Source organism: Myiozetetes cayanensis, unplaced genomic scaffold, assembly GCF_022539395.1.
Source record: "Myiozetetes cayanensis isolate MyiCay16 unplaced genomic scaffold, myiCay2020 scf10, whole genome shotgun sequence".
Taxonomy (NCBI): domain Eukaryota; kingdom Metazoa; phylum Chordata; class Aves; order Passeriformes; family Tyrannidae; genus Myiozetetes; species Myiozetetes cayanensis.
The window spans coordinates 9,940,983-9,947,111 of NW_026086605.1; the positions used below are offsets into that span (position 1 = coordinate 9,940,983).

General features: G+C 43.6%; 1 protein-coding gene across 2 annotated transcripts in view; it reads right to left on the bottom strand.

The window, feature by feature from the left end:
- Positions 1–6,129, bottom strand: part of SHOC2 (SHOC2 leucine rich repeat scaffold protein) — a 62,246-nt gene extending 56,117 nt beyond the window's left edge. Inside the window, exon 1 of one of the 2 annotated variants that reach the window (XM_050334329.1) lies at positions 6,034–6,129. The gene's annotated coding sequence lies outside the window, so the exon portion shown is untranslated. Of the gene's footprint in view, positions 1–5,353; positions 5,482–6,033 lie in introns of those variants that run through there. The other variant, XM_050334333.1, reaches the window with a different exon arrangement.

A 6,129-nucleotide genomic window follows, 5' to 3' on the forward strand; every position in this document is an offset into this window, starting at 1 on the left:
CTGGACAGTTCACATGCTATAATTACACAGACTACCACTACTGCCAGTCACAGGACAGAAGCCTCATAATGAACAGAGAGCAAAATCTCCTATTTGCCAAGATTTAGATGCCTGGGACACAGGCAAGAGAAAGGAAAAGAGAGAGCTCTGACTCCTCACAATCAGTGCTTCACCTCAGCTACAAACAAATACCAGGCCCTGGTTGTTTTGGCTGCCAGTCAGGTATTTCTTCATAAAAGTAATAAATACACTTCTTCTTCTTCCCAGTCAGCACAACATGCCAGACCAATGGATCGTTCTGACCATTCAAACTCTCATGAAACAACTCTTCAAATTCTGATTTAATACAAAGTCCTACTAAGATGGAGACACTGAACACATAGATTTAAGAACAACAGCAAATCCTAAAGTAGTTTTGAGATACTAAACCCACATTATCTGTAACATCTAATGGTAATTAAAATCCATATATATATACATTAAGTATAAATATATTACAGTTTATGGTTCTCAGGTGTCAGGGTTTCAAGATTTTTTTTATTCTTTCACACAACATAATTTACCTTGTGTTTTCATGACTATCACTATAAATAATTATTCTAAACCTCTAATAGACACGAGTTTTTGACAGAATAGGTGTTAAAAATACTGTATTACTGTAATACATATGTTGTCTGCAGCACTATACAGAATACTTCAAATGTAAGTGAATCATTAATCATTGTATAGAAATCCTAAGTAAATTTAGGATTCTTGTAATACTATCACTTACTGTTTCAGAAAACTGTTTTTTAACTTCCATTCTAACAATATCATTCAGCTTATCCTTAGCCTGAATAACTATTACTACTTTAAAATATACAAACAAGTGGAAGACTGACAAGCTACTAACATCAGATATGTTAAAAAGAAACACTAACATTTTAATTAAATATAGTTTTCTTGCTGCAGTTCTCACACACTAAATCACACAAAACAGGGCAAACCCTAGGATTAGAACTGATTAGCCAAAAAACAGAAATAAGTTTCATGTACTAACCTTCCCAAAATTTGACACATTACATTGATAACAAGACTATGGCCACAAGAAATTAATTCACATCTTTAAAAGCTGGCATCCAGCGATATTAAAAAGTCTCTACGCATCTACTAATCACTGGAAGTCAAGTACGTGATACCAATCACTGCTCTCTTTAACAACTCTGTAAAGCAAACTTCTGACAGAGAGGTGATGGCAATCTGCCACCAGTTCCCAAGAAGAGTGTCTGCTTTCAGTCACATCACTGTATTGACACATTCAAGGGAAATTTGGGGTGCTTCTGGTATAGTTAGTCATAATTCAACAAACGTTTCAGCACCAAAACAATGGTGGCACAATGCTTCACATTCCTTATGCCCAAAATGCTCTCACAGACATCCATAGGATTTCTGGAATTAATGCAAAACCAAATCTCAAGCAAACATGTTTTGCAACCCCAAATATAGCGAGTTTAGAAATAGTTGGTAAAAAAAACTGCTCAAGCTTGAATTTCTTTTTGCCTCCAAGTGCATGTATCAACCTGTGGGCTGAAAGGAGTGGGAGACTAGAACATGGCTAAGTTAAAATTGCACCTCATCACAAACAGGCTTCACTATTTAATAAAGATGCACTTCAGAACCCCTCTCCAAAGCAATACCAACCACGAACAAGATCTGCGCTACAGAAAGAACCTATTTTAAAGCCTAGCAGTCAAAGCAGCGGGTGAATTGAGATGTGCTGCAATATTTATGCAGCCATTATAATGCAAATGGGTAAGATATTAGAAAGGCTATTTGCATCGGTGCACAGCCCCTTCAGTCTACGTACAATGCCAACAGAAGGAACAATTAGGATGCATGCATAACAAAAAGCCTCCGACCACAGGGTAGGCAGGTCCACTGAACCGGATACAATACCTACGGGATCAACCGGGCTCCATGGAAATACTGCCTGTTGGATCGCACCATACAACGTGTTCATACTTAGAATATGAAGCGTTCTTAGACACAAAAGCACGTAGAGGATTAGCATAGCAAAGGTAAGAGCAAGCTACAACCAAGTTAACTCGAGCACCAGTCACATGTTTCACAGGACGAGCAGTAGGGCTGGAGCACAGCTCCTCTCTGCAAAACCCCACCACCAACGGACAAGCAGTAAAACTTTCAACCAGGCTAAAAAACAATAAATGAAAACGGGATACATACTTTCCTGTGGCAAAAAAAAAAACTCTCCGGCACTTGTTGTAAGACAAAGGGAGGCAAGAGTGGAAATTAGCATCCAGTGAACATCCACTTTGAGAACACAGACTATGCTTTTGCAGAGAAAGCAAAAAACAAACAAATAGATTCAAGTATTTGGGGGGTTGTTTGTTTTTTTAACATATACACCTTAATGGTAAAACAATACTAAAAGAACCAAGTATACAGGCATGCCAGACTCTTTTAAGAAGTTCTTTGACCGCACATCCTAGTATTCATCTACACCAATTCACAGCCTCTTAATATATCCTCACCGTCTACAATTATATGATGGGCTCTGTTCTCCAATGCAGAGCAATACTGATAAAGAACTTCTTAAGCTGCGACAATCTTAAAACAGTCTGAAATTACTACTTGGTATAAAATCACTTTTTAAAAAGTGATTATAAACTGTATATAATTTCTGTACAAAATATACATTACCTAGAGGTTAATGATGGAAAACTTGTTAGTAATTAAAATTCCCTTTTCATCCAGAGACCTGGATATGCTGAAAATGCCTTTACTGAATCAAATCTGATGTCGCAGAATTCCCAGATTTCATAGGACGTGATGTGTATTTCACAACACAGTCAAGGCCAAGCAGTGCAGCAAAAAACAAGCAAATTAAGGGCAATGGCTAATACTGCAAACATTACCTGCTTATTATAACAACCTGTTACATTTTATCCCAGTCCATTTTGTAACACAGAAAGACCACTGTATCAAACAGACTAGACTATGTCAGCCAGCACAATTTTCACATAAACAAGGGTTCTTTTTATCTGTACAATCAGTTATAACTGGCTGTTCAATCTTCACTACAGCATCCTCCCCAGCCCTCTCACATGCACACAAACCCACCAGAAAGGGAGAAACAGAAATATCTCCTCTGAGATGCAGTTGCAGGCCGTAAAAATAAATACAAGGTATTACGACGGCAGAGCGGAAAGCAAGCGCTGCTTCAATTAAAAGAGCATCCACAAAGCTGTCGCACAGAAAGATGAAATCAAAAGCAATGAGCCTCGAAGCATTTTGGGTGGGAAATGCCATCAGCCAAGCTGAGCAGGAGGGTAAAGCGGTCAGGACGTGGGTACACGTTCCTGGCTGGGGGCCAGGAGCTACCCTGCACCCAGAGAAGCACAGAGCCACCCAAAACCCATTGCTGAGGAGGGCAGGGGCGAGGGGGCATCGCGGTGAGCCATCCCAGGGGCTGCAGCAGGCCATGGAAAGGGGTAAGTGCTGCCTTCCCCTCCTGCACACACAAGTTTTCATCTTTCTTCAGACAAGAATGAGAACCTGCTGCTAGAGAGAAACATCTCCTTCTTATCACTCACCCAAAATCTCCACAATGGCATTTTGGAACCACTGAGATCCCTCAACGCAGTTTTATTTCTTTATTATCACGTTAAACCTTCCCCAAGAGCGAGCTTTGTTATTTACTGGGCTTCCTCAGCCTTGTCAAGAAGGGATCACAGAAGGTGACCCTTCTCATCCCAAATGCACAGAAGATACTTTGACAGCCCTAATTCAATTAGCACACACGGGCACATACAAACACCTATTCCATGGGGGCCATACACAGGCCAGCAGCCGCCAGCTCACGCGGTGACAAGACGGGACCGCCACACACACCCTGCTCCAGCAGAAATACTCTTTTCTAGAAAGCCACAGCCAAGAAACAATCAATCCAAGCGTTTCCTAAAAGGCACATGCACAGCAATGATCTTCCGAGCGATTAATTTCTGCACACAGGCTAACAGTGCAGGAACACAGCTGGAGAAAATATTCCTCGTCCGAAGGAATCCCTTCAATCACACAGAATTCCTGGAGGAGAATACACCCGATTTAAGTGTCAACATAACAAAGGAACGCCCCTCCCAGCACCTCCTGCCTTACAGATACGTTACGCTGGAAAGGAAAAACTAGATCGGGAAGAGCAGCTATTCGCAATCAGCGCTGCTCATCGACCCTAACCTTGCCATCACCCCTAAGAAAAAATGCTAGGGGTTGTTTAACGTTTCTAGAAAGAGCAGAGAGAGGGACGTGGAAGAAGACAGCGTCCTCTTTGAGGATCCCTCGCTATTCCTCAAAGGAAGGCTGTGGACACAAAGGAGAGCTTTGTCTGGACTCATGTTTCTGTATTACAAGATTACATGTAAAATTAGTTTTGCCTGATGTACATGTTTTGCCTTGCCACACGTACAGAAATGCTGACAGCTGACAAACAGCCTAAAATTAAAGGAATCTGGCTTCAAATTAGTACAATAATCTCCCACTTTACTCATCCAGAGCAAAGAATAATTACATAGAAAACCAAAATAGTCAAATCCAAATCATTCAACGGGAATTAAGAGGATAAGGGTGTTACTAAAATTAAAATGTATGCACAGCAGTGTAATAACAAATTCATAAGATACAGTAAATCTTTCCCAAAACCAGGCTAGGATTATATCAAGATCACCATACAACATATGCCTGAAATATGTCTGTAAATAAGTGTGACTTAATTTGACCACCACCTACTTCAAGGCCTTGATTTTATAAATAGAAGTATACCATAATGACTAGTGATTAAAAAGAAAAATAAACACACATACAGTTTAGAAGGTAAAAGAAATATGTAAAGTCAAATGTGCAAAAAAGAAGCAGTAGAAAATTAAGACCCTGAAGGTAATTACTAAAACCATCTTAACTTCTATTTTGACAGTCAAAAAAAAATCCCAAGTACTGCAGCAGTGACAATACACATAATTACAACTCCTTGATCACGCATATTCTGCCTCAAAAGTGTCTGCACACGTGCAGAATTTTATGCTTCCACAGTCCCATCTCAAATATACAACTTAAAAATTACCAGTACTATTCTGGTACTTTGTAACTGTTTTCTCACACACTGTGACTTTTTTATTTCATGTGCATACCTGCTCCTAAATAAGATGGACACGTCAAGCAGCAACCCAGTTTCACCAAACTTCAGTTCTGCTGAATTTTCATATAGCTCACACCCAGTCGCAATTTTAGTCAACACCCTGAGCCGTTCACCTTACTAAGGTTACTACAGCTTTTGAGGCACTGCCCAGAGAAAGATACGTACAACTCGGTGAAAACGCCTTCTCCGGCCACAAATACACGCGGGAAGCTGTCACACCGCTTTTCTCCGTCACACCTCTCTGTTTTAAATACCGGGAAAATCACCTGGCTAGACAGGAAGGCGACGACTTTTGAAACGAGATTCTGTCTCTCTGGCTGCACCAAACTGCCACAATAAATGCATCGTCTGAAACAGGAAAAGAGCCTCACGCCTGTACGAGGGTGGGGGACCGCGCTGACACGGGCAGAGCCAGCTGTAATCATTACCCGAACGCCGGTAATCATTACCCCGAGCGCCACTGCCACTACACACACGACAAGTCCCTCAAATGCCTCTTTGCCAGCTCCCGGTACCGGGACCCGGCGGGGAGGAGGAGAGGTGAGGCTCCGAGACGGAGCTTCCTCCTTCGCTTTTTTCTGTTGTTGTGGTGGTGGTGCTGGCGGCGGTCGATGCCGTCGCCCGGCAGGGCGGGGGAGCGGGGCAGCCCCTCCGCCGGGGCCAGCGGGGCCATCGGCTGCCCCCCTTGCCCCGGCCCCGCCGCGTCGGGGCGGGGGCGGGCACGGACACCCCACCGACACCCCAGCACCCCCACCTGCGCCCCGGCCCTCCCCGCCTTTGTGCCCGCGGCCTCCCGCCGCCCCGGCCCGCCGAGCCCCCCGCCCGCCGAGCCCCCCGCCCCGCACCGTGCGGCTCCGCCATCCTCCCGCGGCGCGCTCGGCACCCGCTGCCCGCCCGGCCCTGCCCTGCCGGCCACCGTCTGTGCGCACCGAGCCGTCACG